Source organism: Oryza glaberrima, chromosome 7 (genome assembly GCF_000147395.1).
Source record: "Oryza glaberrima chromosome 7, OglaRS2, whole genome shotgun sequence".
Lineage (NCBI taxonomy): Eukaryota > Viridiplantae > Streptophyta > Magnoliopsida > Poales > Poaceae > Oryza > Oryza glaberrima.
In genome coordinates this window covers 25085445-25104593 of record NC_068332.1, presented here as the reverse complement: position 1 = coordinate 25104593, position 19149 = coordinate 25085445, and the positions used below count along the sequence as shown (strand labels likewise).

The window sequence follows — 19149 nt, the reverse complement described above, 5'->3', positions numbered from 1 at the left end:
TAATCCATATTCTGAGAAGTTGTAGTTGTAGAGAAGCTTAGAATTTTAAGCTCCCAAACAGGCGTATAACATAAAAGATTACCTGGCTTATTATGTCCAGTAGCTGCACTAGTAGATAGATCCCCTGGTCGAAAGCAAATTAACAAGCCAGATCGGCTGCATGGAAACGGACAGCCAGCAGATGGACCGAACTGCAGGCTAGCTAGCTGAAAGAAAATAATCTGAATCGATCGATCGGTGGCTGGCTGGTCGGTTAATTGTGCAACATGCAATGTGCAGAGCCCACATGCAGATGCAGATGCAGTGGATGATCGATGCAGTAGCAGCTAGCTAGCAGGAAGCAGAAACCGGTGGTGGTCCATTGTATTGCAGCAGCATATGCCTCAAATTTGAGTATTGAATGAATTTGTCGAGCTAGCTAGCTACTACTACTGGTGTTACTATCGAGATTAACTGAATATTTGATTGTTTAGCTGTATATAGCTGAGATAATGAGGTATTATTCTCTGTTGATAAGCCGTCTTATGTCGATCGTCTTATCTGAAGAGAGATCGTTTTCAGTGATGTGGGGACAGTAATTACATTGTCAGTGCGTGGCTGCTAATTAAGCACAATCATAGGAATGGAGAAATCATAACAGAGATCAAGCTAGCTAATTTGACCGCCTATGCTACAATCTTTTTCTTGTCTAGCTAATCGGGATGTTTATGTCAGCAGGTTGCCATGTTACGCACGAGTCCTACATATATCCGTCGTCGCTAGCTGCAGAATGTATATATCGCCATCAGAAAAGTCGATGCACAAATTCTCTTTCCATTACCCGTTGATCTCCGCCGCCTCTCGATCATAGTCTCACGTGATGGCATTATTTGATCCTACTTACGTTTCAGAAAAGCTCACCTTTTCCCTAACTTTTTACTATTTAATTTGTTTCACAAGGAAAAAAAACTTAATGATATTAAGTACAGTTATATATCATGGGTACGTACAGGGCAGTACAGTAGTATGCAACTTCTTTATCCATGGAAAGCAGAAGCAGAGTAGAGTATTTTTCAGCTTTTCATCACACAACAGCTAGTAGTTGATTAATTACAGCTACTCTCCGATCGATCTCCATACTGTCAATAAACAAGCTGACGAAATTAATCGATCACCTGTAACAATGACGCTGCCATGCATGATCGATATTATTAGTCTAGTACTCCTTCAGTATATTGTTTTAACTTTTTCTTACCACGTTTTGACCATTCGTCTTAATTTTTAAAAAATAATGCAAACATAAAAAGATAAGTTATGCTTAAAATACTTTTGATAATAAAACAAATCACAAACAAAATAAATAATAATTCTGTAATTTTTTAAATAGGACGAATGGTTAAACATTATTAAAAAAACTTAAAACGACAAGTATTTTAGTACGGAGGTAGTATGCATTATTCAGGCTATGCAAATTAAGGTATCATATCGTCTTTGGTTTGAATTGAAATTAATGGCGTCTTGTCAACAAGTGATCATTGATACCACCTTACCTGCGTGCAGGAAGGAATGCAGAATGCAGCTGCATATGCTTTGGCTTTGGGAGGCATATTGTATTTTGTACTATATTTCAGGCACCGTCCATTGCCGCGGCTTTTGCTCGATCGGAGGCTGAATTTGCTTTCTGTCTGTGAGTGAAATCCATCATGGAGAGATCGCGAGATGATGTACATGATGGTCGAGCAGACAAGGGGAATCGGAGTAGGGGTGGGCATTCGGTCTGACTGAAAATTTCGGTCTCGATCTTCAGTCTTTCGGTCATTTCGGTCTTTGAAAAGTAAAGACCGAATTTCAACGGAAAAATATCAGGATCGATAAATTCAGTCTCGGTCTCGGTCCTGACCGAAATTCAGCAGCATTTCCATATATGCAAAGAAAAAATGGAAATTTTCAACACAAAAATCACAAAAAAATTCATAAGAACGTATAAGTAAATACTTTTATTAGGTTGCATGTCTAGAAGAAGTAGGGATGTAAAAATTAAAGTTTAATCCTATTAAACTTAGTGGATTGTAGGTTGTATTTTAATATTTTTTTTGTTAATTTGGTATTTTCGGTTTATTCGGTTAACCGAGGAGACTAATCGAATTGACCAAACAATATTTAGTCTTTCACTTCCTAAGACCAAATTTTTCGGTCTCGGTCTTTTTCTTCCCACCTCTAAATCGGAGGAGGGCTCGCTTTGATCGAGCTCACATTCTCGTTCGGTTCAGCTGCACCTAGCATGTCTGCCGTCCGATCATTTTCACGATGCGAGCCTACTTAGGTCCAAGGGCAGATCAAGCATGAGGATGGTGGGTTTGAGCTTTTACTCACAAGAACGATGAGAGCTTCCACTAAATATTTTTATCATACATAAATAGGAAGGGGCGGAACCATATCCTCTGACATTACACAGTAATGTCACGGTGTGACATTCCTTCAATCCACACCATCCATTCTAAATCAACGGCCGTAGATTATTTGGCATCCAATTAATCAAACTAATTAGTGGATTGTGTAGTTATAAATTATCTCTAGATTAGATATTGCATTTTCAAGAGGCAAACATTGTTGACTGGTGGAAGAATCGTCAAATAACTAAGTACATGACATAATTAGGTTTCACTAACTTGTTAGATGCAGCGATTGGCACACTATCTTGGAGGAAGTGAATCCTGTGCATCAGTTTTGTGCTGCCATCCTCCGTCAGAACGAGGCAATTTTGAATCTACAAACCCATGGGTTAATGTTTAATGAAGATGAAGAGACTGCTTTAGTGCTAACAAAAAAAAGAGTACATACATACTACATAATCTGTTAATTAGCTTGATTAGTTAGATACCAATTAATCTGTGGCCGTTGATTTAGAATGGATGGTTTGGATTGAAGGAATGTCATGCCGTGATATTACTGTACAATGTCAGAGGATACGGTTTGATGACAAATTTGGATCTGCACTAGTGCTAAGCAGATCTCTCAGGCCACTGCGTGTTGTTTTTCACGTCAACACCGGGGCTGCAGTTTTGTCTAATTCTCTTAGATCCCATTACTATTTATTTCTGGATCCATCACTGCTTAGGTTCAAATTTTGATGCAAGCCTAAGGTGGCTACTCTAGGTGCAGCTGCACCTAGCTAGGCACTAGAAAGACTTTTTCGTATATACTCTTTCCGTTATAAAATAAAGCAATTTAAGACTGTTCAGATTCATAATACTATGATACTTTCTATCTGATTTTAGGTTGCTATATTCGTGTAAAGATGGAAAGATAGTTGTATTACTCTAGTAGTTTGATTGATTCGGACAGCAGGAGAAACAAATCACGCAGTTTTTGGCTTATCCCCGACAGTAATTCAGTAATTTGTCTCAACTTTGTACGCTGGATCTATCCATACAAGCATGCATGGCTAGTAGATCTCATTAGATACTCCGTAGTATACAGATACTAGTAGGATAGAGACCATCCTATACAACACAAGAGCATATTCGTAACGTACTCTAGCTGGTTGGGTTATCACCTGGTCCTGACGGTGTAGCTCCTGCCTTATCACATCAACGTCGTCTGGCGAGCCACTCCCAATTGACGTAGTCGAGTTTTTTAAATATATTTAATTATTCATCTTATTTAAAAAATTTTGTGAAATATGTAAAACTATATGTGTACATCAAAATATATTTAACAAATAATAATTATTTAAACTTTTTAATAAGATAAATGGTTAAATATGTTTAAAAAAATGTTTAAAAAAAATTAATGACGCTAGATTTCTAGGGACGGAGGTAGTATCATATATGCTGCCCTTGGCAGCATTCGGGCGGTGTTGTGTTGTGCGACCGATCGACAATGCCTGCATGCGTGGTTAATTAGTCCATTGATCAACCAACGTCCATGATTGATGCCTCCCAGCAATATATATGCTCTCATCCCGTACTAGTCAGATCAGATCAGATCATCATCAGAGGCTATTTAGATGGGGCTAAAAAAAATTTAAGTTCCTCTCACATCGGATGTTTGACGTTAATTTGGAGTATTAAATATAGACTAATAAAAAAATTAATTTCATAAATGAGAGCTGATCCGCAAGACGATTTTTTTAAGCCTAATTAATCCGTAATTATCAAAAGTTTACTGTAGCATCACATTGTCAAATCATGGCGTAATTAGGCTCAAAAGATTCATGTCGCGAATTAGTCTAAGATTATAGAATGAGTTTTATAATTAGTCTATATTTAATACTTTAAATTAGTGTCTAAACATCCGATGTAACAGAGACTTGGAATAATTCCATGTTTGCCAAACGGCCAGTAAACGTGGGATGTTCTCTGAAGGTTTGGATAGATTTTATATAAGAGTTTTACTCCACTTCATGATTTGGGTACGAGTACAAAAACGTAGAACTAAATGCAGGACTGCTTGTAGAGGATTTGGATGTGCACCCTGGTACATTGGGCCTGATCGATCGATCTGCCAGCTGGGAGCACGAGAGGACACCGTGGCGAACTCGACCACGTCGTCGTCGTCGTCGTATCCGGTCGTCATCTTCCCGGCCGAAACGTCGACGTCGGCGCTGGACCAGGCGACGGATCGACGTGTGGCCGGAGATCGTCGTCGTACGCGAGGGCTGACGTGGCAGGGGGATCGATGGGATCGATCGCCAACCTGCGAAATATATCAAGATTCCATCAGAAAGATCAGCTGAAACGTGTGGTTTTCAGGGAGCTAGCTAGTGTTAATTATTAGCGTACGTTTCTGATCGATCGATGATAATTTGAGCTGCAGATCAGATCGAGATGATGCCAGATCTCAAGGGTACTGATCGATCGTGATCGATCATGTATATATATATATCGATCAGGACAGATGCTGCGTGACTATTATCTGTCTCTGGCATTTCAACCTTGGCTCCATCTATCAGGTAATGATCAGCACCAAATTAACACGAGCTTTTTTCATAATTATTAGCTTGCCAATTCAGCTGAATTATTATTATTCCGTCCCTTTTTAGTTTGCGAAAAGAAAATTTATGAAAGTCACATCGGATGTGTTTGACCGAATGTCGGAAGGGGTTTTCAGACACAAATAAAAAAACTAATTTTATAACTCGTCTGGAGACCGCGAGATGAATCTTTTAAGCCTAATTAAGCCATCATTAGCACATGTGAGTTACTGTAGCACTTATGGCTAATCATGGACTAATTAGGTTCGAAAGACTTGTCTCACGATTTCCATGTAAACTGTGAAATTAATTTTTGTTTTATCTATATTTAATGCACCATGCATATGTCAAAAATTTGATGTGACGTTTTGGGGAAAAAATTAGGAACTAAATCAGGCCTTACTTGAGGGGGATGAAATTAAATTAATTGGGTCGATGATGTATATATGTTTATAATATATCATCATTAATTCTCTAGATAATTAATTAGTGGATGAGGAGATCGAGCTTAATTAGCAGTAGCTTATATAGCTAGCTGCCTCCCAACCGTGAGAGCCCAATGGCCTCGCCCACGGGCAACATGTGCCAAAGTTATTGGGTATACAAATTCGAACGAACGAGTGTCACAGCTGGTTTGCTTACACGAGAGAGCCTGCGAAAACAATATTGCCTTTTGCTCATTTCATTTCACGCCATTTGGTGTGCGCGACCGTCCCAAGTTAGTCCACGCTACTTCTTGATGATTCCCGTGTTACTACTGTAACAACCTTTTATTTTTCCTATTTTTATCATTTCCATTTTTGCCAAGCATATTTTATTATATAAAGATCGATGGTGTGGGTTAACTAGATCTGTTCCATTACAAAAGTGTATGATTCGAATTTTTTGAAATATATCATTACAAAGACTATAGCCTTCGGTGTCACCGATACTTTTAACAATTTGAATTGTGCCATTATATACACTTCATATGTCCTACTAGCTTTTTTGCGTACGATTTTCTTTTAGAAAAGTGCCCTACCCTCTATTCATTGCTCGAGCAGGAGGACATCCACCACTACCGAGGAGAAGCTAGCCATGGTGCGTGCAGCGTGCCTCTCCTTCGTAACCGAGCTCGGCGGGTCCCCCTCATCAATGGCGAACGGCGGTGGCATGTATGTGTGGTGTGCCCCTTCTCTTTCCTCGGCTGACATATGTCCCCCAAGTATGAGGTCAACCGGCCTCTTCCAGCAAATCTTAGTGGTTTCCCTTTTACTCCCTTACCGGAAGTACATAAGAAGGCTGTTGGAGCTCAAAGGAATAGGCAGCTTGGGAGAAGGTTAAGTCCGGCAACGAACAACCTCTTACTCTTGCTTCCTAGAGGGTGGCAACCATCCTCATGTTCGAAAAAATGCGGAGGGTAATTGGCGCTAGGCATCTAGGTGTGCATGGGTTAGTGTTGTGGGGAGGGGTGGTCTATTTGCGTCCAGATCTAGTGATGGTGTACCTCCTGAGCGTTTAATCTGGTAGACCCGTGCTTCCTTTGAAGGTATGATTCCTTATATTTCTAATGGAGGTAGTACTACTCTTAAGTATTTTACCCTCGTTCTAAAATACAATAGTATAAACTATTCAGATTTGTTATACTAAATATGTCCTATATCTTTAGGAGGAGGGAGTATACTTGAGTTGTCCTTGGAGCTTGGAGCTACTGACAAATCAGGTGCCCTTTGCAGTTTGAGTGCAGGCACTCATCTTTTCGACAGACAGCTAGGCAGGCAGTCAGCTTAAGCTGGCCGTTCCATGATTTTGCCTTGGGCTTGATCGAACTTCTGTGCCGGGCTGGAAGGAAGTTTGTGGACGACAAACTCGAGCGTTCTGCCGGCGGCTGGCTCGCGTGAGGCTAGGACAGGACGATGGCCATCATCGACCATCTCCTCCTCCTCACCAGACACCAGACCACCAGAGTGCTTGCTGCCGGAAAAGCCGGTTTAAAGCAACTCATCTGGTACATGCAGATACCACCACTAGGCACTAGCAGGATCAGGATCTCTTTCTTTCAATCTCCTCCATTCACGCAGCGCAGCAGATCGACTTTACACTTTGCTGTCTCGTCTTTTTGCATCATCGTGTGCCTCCTGGACAGTGCAAGGAAAATCAATGAAAATTGAACAAGTCACATTGCTGCTATCTGGACATTTGCATTGCTGCCATTGCCAAACAACCAACAGACAAAACAAACGACATTTGGAGGGAGAACATTTTTTAAGAAATGCAGAACAGCCAACAGACATGAAGATCTTTGTGCATGCACATGAATCAATGGAAGCACAGTATATATGGATGTTGCCAAGGTGTATCCTCAGGTGAATCCCCCGATGCACATACAAGCATGCTTTTTGTCCATCCACCCTTGGTGGCGGCAGTGCCATCTGTACAAGTACAAAGCAGAAACTTGCCTGATGGGATGGGCCGTCGTGGTGTGGCCGACCATGCGCGTGATGTAGGATTGTAGGGTTTGTTTGGTTTCAACTCAATTTTTGCCCCCATCAAAATTTTGATAGTCCTAGTGTAGCCAAAAATTTGATAGTGTATAATTAGGAGTAGAAAAGGATTTGATTTTTGAAAGCGCTCTTAGTTCAGTTCGGTAGAACGCGGGTCTCCAAAACCCGATGTCGTAGGTTCAAATCCTACAGAGCGTGATTCCATATATCTTATGTCGAAGCAGGGCAAAATAACTTAACAAAACAAATTGCAATTCCAATTTGACCTCCTCCAGACCAGAGAGGAGGGCAATCAAAAAAGAAATATTACTCAATCAAAGATCCAACTGATCCCCACGTCTGTATTGCAAATACGCAGTCACGAATAATCCCGCTAAAGTAATAGGAATTAGGCCTAATTCAAACTAGTGTAACAAAAAAATTGACAGCAAATCAAATTTTTTTATAATTGGCTTCAACACTTTCAGGAGGGTGAGACTTGTTATTTGCAATGGTTTTTGCACAGCACGGAGGAAAAAGAATAAGTTTTGCACGAATCTCAAAGACAATGTCGACGTGGTGTCAGCTCACCTCCTGACGAGACGAGCCAGCCGCAGGATATCCGCAAGACTTTCAGAGATACTCCCTCCATCCAAAAAAAAAAAGGCAAACCGCGGATTTACGTGTTAACGTTTGACTGTCCGTTTTATATGAATTTTTTTTATAATTAGTATTTTCATTGTTGTTAGATGATAAGACATGATGAATACTTTATGCGTGACTTATCTTTTTAATTTTTTTATAATTTTTTCAAATAAGACGGACGGTCAAACATTGGACATGGAAACCAGGGTTTGTCTTTTTTTGGGACGGAGGGAGTACTCCACTAAGGTGGTGTTTGGATCCAGGGACTTAACTTTAGTACCTGTCTTTAGACACTAATTTAGAGTATTAAATATAGATTGCTTACAAAACTAATTACATAAATGAAAGTTAATTCGTGAGACAAAATTTTTAAGCCTAATTAATCCACAATTAGAGAATGTTTACTATAGCATCGCATAGGCTAATCATGGATTAATTAGGCTCAATAGATTCGTCTCGCAAATTAGTCCAAGATTATGGATGGGTTTTACTAATAGTCTACGTTTAATATTTATAATTAGTATCCAAACATCCGATGTGATAGGGACTTAAAAGTTTTAGTCCCATCTAAACAGGGCCTAACTAGGAATACAGTGGGGAATTTCTTTTTTGGATGAGGCTGTGTTTAGTTCAACGCAAAATTTGGATTTTGGTTGAAATTGAAGATGATGTGACTGAAAAGTTATGTGTGTATGACAGGTTGATGTGATGGAAAATGACTGAAGTTTGGATCCAAACTTTGAATCTAAACACAACCTAAGTACAGAGACAGAGACTGACTCACAGAGATCAGAGAGGATGAGGGATTCCGCTCGTCAGATATGGAGTTATGTACAGCTATCCCGTGTCCGTGTGGCGTTACATCAAATTTGGTTGGATTCTAGCAAGAAAAGGTTGCCAATAACAACTGATCATTTGCCTCGTCCCTTATCAGCAGCTAAACGGATGTTGTTGGACGAAACGATGATGCTACCACTGCATTTGCCAACAAAAAGGATTTAGCATTGGAACAAGGAAATATGAATTGTGCTAGTTTACCAAAGGCATGAACCAAAATGCAGTGCTATGCAGCCAGTATTAATGAAGGCATAGAACTTTTTTAGATAATGGAATGTAACATTTCGGCCTTTACTCAAAGAGTTACAGCCAATTATTACAGAACTCATACAGAAAGTTCACGATAGCAGAAACAAAGCTAAGCAAACTAATAAACACCAACAAAAGAAAAAGATCCCCTAACTACTGAATTCTAATAGAGAACCTCCACCCGAAGTTGGCAAATAGATGCATAATTGTCGTCTCAAGTTTACGACATTCATCATTTATTAGCTTGATATCTTCATCATGCCTTTGCAACTGAGCCCAACCCCAAAGCCAATACGTTGCCCTGAAAAGCACCTGCAAATAGAATTTTGATGGTGTTTTATCAAAAACCATATCATTTCTATTAAGCCAAAGAGCCCAACATATAGCGGAAGGCATAGAACTTGTAGCAGATGAATGTACAAAGGCATAGAACGCAAAAGCAGCAAGAAGCAAAATCTCACAAACTCCATTCTATCAGATATCTGTATCCCCTATTCTAGTATTAGAGGGGGAAAAAAAGAAGAAAGATTGATGTCTACCTTGCTGGTCACATTGGATTGCAGATTTGTACTCGTTACGTCTGTGCCTGCAAAGTTAATGACAGAAAAACTGAGTGAGGTGATAATCCAAAAGCATGTGCCAAGCGAGCAAGAGATAAATACTACTCCCTCCATATTTTAATGTATAACACCGTTGACTTGTTGACAAACGTTTGACATTTCGTCTTATTCAAAAAATTTATGTAATTATAATTTATTTTATTGTGATTTGATTTATCATCAAATGTTCTTTAAGTATGACATAAGTATTTTTATATTTATATAAAATTTTTAAATAAGACGAGTGGTCAAACGTTGGTTAAAAAGTCAACGGCGTCATATATTAAAATATGGAGGAGGGAGTACTGTACAACAAGTAAAACCAACTTACTTCATGTATTTTGGGATTTCTTTTGAGGTGATCATCTAAGCAATTTCCGTGCCGGCGGAATCCGGTGGTGGTGGAATCGGCCGGCGACGAGGTGGATTATTCGCACCGTTCCTTCCGCTGTTTGGGCCTTGGTGGTCGCAGGGAGCGGGAGAGAAAGCCCAATGCTAGGTTTCGGGCCCAATGCAGGGAGGGAAGCCCAGCATGCCTAGCTGACGGACGGGTATTTGGATGCTCCTCTTGGTCTTTTGTTTGGGACGATGATTAGGCCCTACTGCCAAAAATTAAAAACACTTTGAGTTGGAATGATGTTCCCCCGGAGGTGGCGGAGTTGGTGACTAGTGATATCACTGAGTCAATAAGTTAATAGAAAATCTTTTCCATGTAAATAAAAAAAGAAAAGAAACATTTCCCCTCTCCCCAATATGAAAACCTCCTCAACTTCTAAAATCGGTTCATTTTGCCTCTCTGAGCAGTTTTTCTGAGTTGACTTAACGCTTACATCAGAATTAATTCTACGTGAAAAAAAAAACCCATAGGACCCATGGGCCATGGCAGTCACACGAAAAAGGAAAAGAAAAACTATTCGAAGCTTCTATACGGTGGAAAGGAGGAGGCCGCTGTATCTGCTGGCAGAGCTCATAGTGAACCAAAGGTGGCGGTGACGAGTGACGACGCGACTCTCTAATCGCCCGACAAGCAAGAGAGCAAGTTAACTGTTGCTATGTAGTACTCCTGCTCCATACTAGGCTACTCTTCTCTAGCTACCGCATCCAACAACTACGAGTAAGGTTGTAAGTGGATCGAATAAGTGGATAACTTTTTTTTAATATAAGTTTGGTTTGAAAAAGGTTACAACGACTTATTATACGAAAGAGAAGAAGTAAAAGAAACCGAGTACTCCCTCCGTCAAATACCAATGTAGATTGTTTTTTTTTTTACGGAGTGAGTAACTCTCATCGTAAATTATGTTGACAAATGTACAATCAAAGTAAGAGCAGGTACAATAACGTGATTAAGCTGGCTCCAATTTTTCTCTCACCTTTCTAATCCTAGATTAAGCTAGCAAAATTGAAGAGAGAGAAAAGAGCAGGCGCTTAACCTGGCGCCGGGCGATAGCGCTGCATCCGATGCCGTATCGCTCGCATGCAGCCCACGAAGGCGATTAAAAACACATTATGTGGGTCCCACAAGAAAAATCCCTGATCCCCTCCTCCACCGCAACCACCGAAAATCCCCTCGCTCCGCCGCCCCTCCCTGCGCGTTCCTCTTCTCTCCCTGCGTACGCATCTTCTCCGCTCCTGCGCGCGAAATCTTCTCCACCCCCTTGCGCGCGAAATCGCCAGCGACGCCTCGTGTTCCTCTCCCTCTTCTGCCTGTGCGCGCGAAATCGCCGGCGCCTCGTGTTCTTCTTCCATAGCCCCGCCGCACGCCAGCCCTCCGCCATTGCCTCTCTCTGATCCCGCCAAATCTTGCCCCCGATGCGCGCGAAAATGCCTCCCTCCTGCCAAATCGAAGCCAAATTGATGCCCAACAATCTCCCCAGCCGGCTCCACGAAAACCCCCATTCATCATCCACCCCTCCCAATCTTCTAGTTCTTCCTACCCCTCCCAATCTTCCTATCCAGTGCTCGCAAAATCACCGCCCCCAGGCTCGCTGCCTCTTTTGCTCCGCCCGCACGCCAATCCCTAGTTCTTCAACCCATGTCTCGCCGGACAAAGAGGGAGGTTGCGCCGCCTCCTCGAACCACCGCAAGCTCTTCTTGTACTCGAGGTGTTCCTGCGTCATCGGCAATACCATATCCATATGGAGGTCCTGTGCCATCTGGAGTGCCATATTCATATCAGCCGTCGAGCTCCTTTCCGCCTGGTTGGTTTGCCACAACACTGTCACAAGCCATGGCCAGCTCATCCGCTGATCTGATTGGTGGTGGCATTGGTGCTTGCCCTCCCCCTGCAGCCGGCGTGATGAATGTGCATCCTGATCTTGAAGGATGGTAAGTAATTTATATAAGACGAGCCCTTTTAATTTTATCTGTCAGGAATTGCTGTTGTTTGTATGTTTGGTTGTCATATATAGATATCAATAGTTGGATTTGTTGACTGTGAGATTGCAACTGCTATTAAGTAATGTGGATTCTCAAGTTGATTAGTATTGACAGGGGCGGATCCAGTATTTTTGATCAATGGTGTCAGCATAAACTCTAATAAGAAGCTTGATTTCTAAGTTATTGATCGATTGTTGAAATTAATTTATACTACACTGAATTAAATTATTGATCAATTTCTAAGTTATTGATCGATTTTTTTTTTTGATCGATTGTTGAAATTAAATTATACTACACTGAATTAAAGTTATTAGATACACATGTAAAAAAATAGCACCGCCACTAATTTGTTTTTACTTAACCTGATGCGAGGAAGAAAATTAGAAGCTCCAGGCCCTGGCAAGCAGTTGCAAACAGCTAAACTGCTAGCTGCAGCTGCCTACCTATGTGGGTGTGTGGCCAACTAAATTAGTTAGAGTAATTTATGGGCAGAACAAATGGTGGCTCAATTACTGGCTACTGCTGTTTTCGTGTGAGTGTGATGTCAATTGGTAAGGTGCACTGGTGTCACTCATGGTAGAACAGAATTGGTGTTAGCTGACACCACAGCTAACACACTGGATCCGCCCCTGAGTATTGATCAACTTTCTTATACATACATACATAGATATATTTGCTGGTTGCTGAATATTTTTGCTTGGATTGAGTTGCCTGTTGGACTAACCTGGCAAGATTAGTGAATATAACGCCTAATTACAAAGGAATAAAGTGAACTGATAATATTTGTAATAGTCGGTAGACAAATTTGCACATAATTTGATCAGCATTTGCATGTTCATGTTTTTATACAGGGGAAGGGAATCTCGCCCTCCCGGTGGTTTTGTTAATTATATCAAAAGCCCATCAAACTTTGTACAACATGTGTTAGACGGGAACCAATCGCAGCCAATCAATGTTGACGATGCTGAAAGTGAAGGTGCCACTAGGACTGAGAAGCGCTTGGCATGGACTAAGGATGAAGACTTGAGATTGGTAAGTAACTTGTTCTTTATTTGCTAATGGATAAATGTCAATAGCATTACTAGTAACAATAACACACACTTTTGTTAAAATTGTAGGTCAGCGCTTGGCTGAACAACTCAAATGATCCAATAGAATCAAATTACAAGAAGAATGAACAATATTGGGGGGATGTTGCTGCTGTTTATAACAGCACTACCCCAAAAAACCGGATTAGACAAGTTAAGCAAGTCAAGGATCATTTTGGTAAAATCAAGAAAAAGGTCGGCAATTTTTGTTGTGCTTGGAAGGAGGCTAATTCGTTATATGCTAGTGGGGAGTCTAAACTTGACCTGATGGACAAGGCATCGAAGATATATGATGATGACTTCAAGGATGGGCCATTTATGTTTATGCATTGTTGGAATGAACTAAAAAACCAACCGAAATGGCATGCATATTTGGACCAGCTTGACAAGTCTAAAAAAAGGAAGCTAGATATTAATGATGTCATCCCCCTTGATGATGATGAAGATATCCCACGACCAATTGGAGCCAAGGCAGCTAAGATGCAGCGGAGTAGCAAAGGAAAAGGCAAGATGCAAGACTGCAAATTTGAGTTAGAAGATGACATCCGCAAATTTATGGATGCACATGAAGCAGCCAAGGAAGGGCAAAGTGAAATGTTAGAGACTCAAAGACGTGTTTCTAGTGAGAATCTTGAAGCTAAGAGGCTTACTCGTCAAACAGCTATGATTGAAACCTATCGGGAGTTAATGAACAAAGACACAAGGGAGATGCCTGATGATGTGAGGTCTGAGTTTCTGTTCATGCTGCAATGCATGAGAGAAGAGATATTCACAAAAAACAAGTGAGGTATGCATCTTTATATGTTATTTTTAGTAGTAAATCATGCATATTTTCAGCAGTTCAGCAGGAATTTCTCCATATTAAAATGCAGTCAAATGGATTTAATTTGAACTAGTCAAAAAACCATGTAGTCAATCCAATTTTCTATGCAATATTAATAGCAGCCAACCCAAATTAATAGCTAGTCCCCTATTTCATGCTGATTAATAGCAGTCACTCCAAATAACCATGCAGTCACTGCAAAGTTTCATGCTGATTGCAGCTGGTCCAAATAACCATGCAGTCAACACAAAATTTTTATTGCAATCAATCTAACTGCAATCAGTCTAACACATCCATCTATATATACCATTCTCTTCTATTCTGAAACTATCAAACCAATCCATCCTATTCTGAAACTACCATGTCAGACTCATCCTCAAACGCATCCTCTTACTCAGATGACCTAGACCCATCCAAAATTCTTGAGAAATACATTTCTGATCAGAATGCCCTAGATTCCTTTGCTACTAGAATCATAGAGAAGATCAAGACTAAGTTTGCAGCCGGGCTCCTCAAGCGCCAAAGTGGATCAAGGAAGACCATTGCAAGGGATCATGGAGAAGGTCACCAACGTTTGGTGGCTGATTACTTTGTAGATCATCCACTCTACCCTGAGAGAATGTTTCGCACACGATTTCGTATGCGAAAGCATCTCTTTTTATGTATTATGGAAGCCCTAGGTCAGTGGTCTCCTTACTTTACCCAAAGAGAAGATTGCTCTGGTCGCACAGGCCTTTCTCCACTTCAAAAATGCACAGCTGCGATCCGTATGTTAGCATATGGCACTCCTGCTGATGCCTTAGATGAGTACTTACTAATTGGTAAGAGCACTGCCTTAGAGTGCTTGGACACTTTTGCACAAGGGGTGATTGAGGTCTTTGGAGGGCAGTATTTGCGACGCCCTACAAGTGATGATATAGAGCACATACTGCAGGTTAATGAGTCTCGTGGCTTTCCGGGTATGCTAGGGAGTATTGATTGCATGCATTGGAGGTGGGAGAGTTGTCCGAGAGCTTGGAGGGGGCAATTCACCTGTGGTGACTATAAAGTCCCAACAATTATCCTTGAAGCGGTTGCTTCTCATGATCTTTGGATTTGGCATGCATTCTTTGGTGTCGCTGGTTCTAACAACGACATCAATGTGCTGAATCAATCTCCTTTGTTCCTTGAACAAGTGAGAGGGGAAGCTCCTCGGGTTCATTTTTTCGTCAATGGGAATGAGTACAACAATGGGTACTATCTTGCTGATGGTATATACCCAGAATGGGCAGTCTTCATGAAGACTATATCACTTCCACAAATAGAGAAGCACAAGTTATTTGCTGAACGTCAAGAAGGGGCAAGGAAAGACGTGGAGCGGGCTTTTGGGGTATTGCAAGCCCGTTTCAACATTGTGCGCCGTCCAGCAAAGAAGTGGAAACGAAAGAGTGTTGGGAGAATCATGCTAACTTGTGTGATTCTCCACAATATGATTGTTGAAGATGAGAGAGAGGATGCGATATGTGACCTTAACCTCAATAGAGTTCCTAGGACATCAATAGTTCTGCCTTCTGAAGTAACTACCGGTGATAACCCATGTTTTACCGATGTGCTACGTAGGAAATCTGCTATTCGTGCTCGTTCAGTGCATACGCAGCTAAAAAAAGATTTAATTGAGCACATTTGGAATCGGTTTGGAAATATGCAACGTACATAATCATGGTAGGGTAATAAGCATATCATCACTTTATTTTTTTTGTCATATATAGAGCATTTTAATTTACCTTTGTATCTGTTTTTTTCAGGATCACTTGTGCTCTGTTGTCTACTGAATGATGATGCACTTCTTTCAGGTAACCATCCTAAACTCATAGAAAAGGGGTCAAACAATCCAATGATATGTTTTAAAACCTGAGAACTATGATCCAAACAAGTAGCTTTCTTACTTTGTCCACTTCTTGAATCATCTAAAGTTCTGTGCATCATTGCCCCAAGCAACAAATTGTTGTGGTTTGGACTATTTATTTCCAATGTCTATGCTCCAAGCATTTCCTTTAACTTTCTTGTTTGAGCATCTTGATTTATTCAACTCTATATTTCAGGTGGATGCTATGTCCTAGATGCTGATTTTGGTTGTATTATTTGCAGGTATGCATTTATAAATGTTGATTTTATAAGTTGTGCACCGAATCAAATTCTTAGCAATTCATCACTTCTTCCATCAAATTAGTAGTACTGGATTATCATATATAATGGCGACCTGGACAACCATAGCGTGTCATTGTTGCAAGAATTTGTCGTACATTCGAATTGTAGCTGTGTAGATCATTCACTTGTTCATACAAAGTTATTGCTATGTTGCACAATAGAGTTATTAATTTCACAAATACCTTACTGGAATTAGCAAAACAGTATTACCATGACAAAAAAAAAGACCAACATATTAACTTCCTAGAATTAGAAGTACACTTGTATTTATTTTTACATATATAATCTTATATTCTGCTCAATTATTCCCTACAGAGATGGCAGTTATTAGAGTCGTTGGCGGCAATAGAGCAAGATGGCAGTTGTTCAATGGAGACCAAGAACTTTTATCTCATTTTAGTTGTCCTTTTGTTAAATGTGACGTTGTCAGTATTCCTGCAAATTTGGCCAGTGTGGATATTTAGTCTTTAATTAGATCAAGAACTTTCATCCAAGTGTGACTTGTTTTCAGTATTCCTTTTGTTAAATGTTATGACTTTTGAATATCTGTAACTGTTTGGTTTATTGTCTGAAACCATTTTCCTGAGTTAGTATTGATCATGTTGCGTGCATTTGTTGGTGCACCAAAATAGCCACAAAGATAGATGTTACTACTGATCACAACAGCTGTTGTATCCATGCAATATTTAATGTTTGTATGCTTTAACCAAGGCAGCTTATAGCTAGCTTGTTGTATGAGTTGGCTCCTTAAGTTAGCTCTATCTTAACATGACAAAATTTTGGAGCTTGCTGCTAGCTGTACTATTGACCTTGCTCTAACAGAGAGGAGAGAGAGAGAGTTTGAGGTACAGTCAACAGGTGTTGTAGGCAGGAGTACGGCCGGGTCTACGGGACAAGGACTAGTATAGGAGATGAGAGCAGGTACAATAGCAGGCTAATGCTATTAGCCAGCTATAAATATATTTTAATGTGATAAAAGATAAGAGAGAAGAATAGCGGGCTACAGATCTGTTGCCAGCTACAGCACGGACTCTAAGACGTAGTGTGTGTATGACAGGTGGGACCATATATTAATAATAATATAGTAAGCAACTATTGTATGAATTGGTTATTAGATTGGCTGAGCTAGTAGTGGGCTATACTATTGAACTTGCTCTGATAGAGCAGCAACATCGGCAAGGTTTTCTCACTATGGCAATGTTTAGTTACCTCGAAACTTTCAAAAATTCCGTCACATCAAATGTTTGGACACATGTATGGAGTACTAAATATGGACGAAAAAACCAATGGTACAATTTGCATGCAAATTGAGAGACGAATCTTTTAAACCTAATTACGCTATGATTTGACAATGTGATGCTACAATAAATATTTGCTAATGACAGATTAAGTAGGCTTAATAAATTCATCTCGTATTTTACAGGCGGAATCTGTAATTTATTTTGTTATTAGTCTACATTTAATACTTTAAATGTGTGTCTATATACTTAAAAAAAATTATATACGAACTAAACACTGCCTATCTCTAATTTTATACTCCATGAAGCTGGCTTGGAAAATTAATTAATGTATGTTTCAACAATCAAGAACACCTGGAAGTCTGGAGCCAACTCAAGCAAGCAGAAGCTCCTCCTCTTCCAGTTCCTACTACCAACGGTCGGCTCGGTTGGATTTGGATGCTGGTGGGCCAGCCGAGGAGCGCGAGCCACACGCACGCTCCAGCCAACTCATCCTCCTTTTCTACTCGCACTACTTTATTAGTAGTAGCTTGCTTTGCACTTTTGATAGCAAAGGAGTATAATACAGTAGTGCTTAATTAATCCAAGGGAATTAGCTCCCTGAGAGCAAGTTTAATAGTATAACCCACTACTAGCTCTAATTTATTTATAGCCAATTTAATAGCCAATTCATACAATAGTTGCTTACTATACTATTAATATATGATCCCACCTGCCATATACACATTATGTCTTGGAGTCCGCGCTGCAGCTGGCTACAGATCTATAGTCCGTTGCTCTTCTCTCTCATCACTTATCTCATTAAAATATATTTACAGCTAGCTAATAGCTATTGTATCTGCTCTAATACTAGATACTCAGGAGTGCGTCCTACTAGTAGTACTGCTTCGTGCATCATTGGAGTCTGCAACGGCTAGTTGAAACCCAAACCGTACAAAATAATTTCCCAGGTGTCATTTGGCCCCACACTGTACATGCTTCCTCCTCCTTTGACCTCGTACAAGTACAGCTATGCGATGCAGAAAATTCTTTTAAAATATTGACATGGCAACTGCCAAAGTTAGTAGTACAGCACACAAGACTACTGTTACTATTTGTTTTGGTACTAAGAGCAAGTTTAATAATATAGTCTACTATCAGCTCTAATTCATCTATAACCAATCTGATAGCCAATTTATACAATAGTTACTTCGAGCAAGTTTAATAGTGTAGCCAGCTGCTAGCTTCAAATCATCTATAGCCAATGTAATAGCCAATTCATACAATAATTGCTTACTATACTATTAATACCTGGTCCTACCTGTCATACATACAGTACGTCTTGGAGTCCATGCTACAGCTGGCTACAGATCTGTAGCCCATTGTTTTTCTCTCTCTTCCTTTATCTATTTAAAATATGTTTATAGCTGGCTCTTCTCTATCATCGTTTATCTCATTAAAATATGTTTATAGCTAGCTAATAGTCTGATATTGTACCTGCTCTAAGTACTCCAAAACAAGGAGTATAAAATTAGGGGCGCTTATAATAGCACGGTAGAGTACGTTTTTATAATAGCGCGGTGCTTATCTCATCCGTTCCCTCCAAAACAAGGAAAGGAGTAATCACTGTAAAAAAAGAAAAGAAAAGAGAAAAAACGCTTAGGGTCTCTTTGAATCAAAGGATTTATTCAGGAATTTTATAGGATTCAAAT

At 40.2% G+C, this 19149-nt stretch overlaps 1 long non-coding RNA gene and 1 other non-coding gene across 2 annotated transcripts; both read left to right on the top strand.

The window, feature by feature from the left end:
• Window positions 1-7561: 7561 nt before the first annotated feature.
• TRNAW-CCA (transfer RNA tryptophan (anticodon CCA)) lies at window positions 7562-7635 on the top strand. Its single transcript has one exon. It is a non-coding gene; the product is annotated as a tRNA-Trp (tRNA).
• Window positions 7636-13736: 6101 nt separating this feature from the next.
• LOC127778251 (uncharacterized) lies at window positions 13737-16708 on the top strand. The gene is made up of 4 exons (XR_008018478.1): window positions 13737-13997; window positions 15818-15865; window positions 16115-16160; window positions 16536-16708. It is a non-coding gene; the product is annotated as an uncharacterized LOC127778251 (long non-coding RNA).
• Window positions 16709-19149: the final 2441 nt, after the last annotated feature.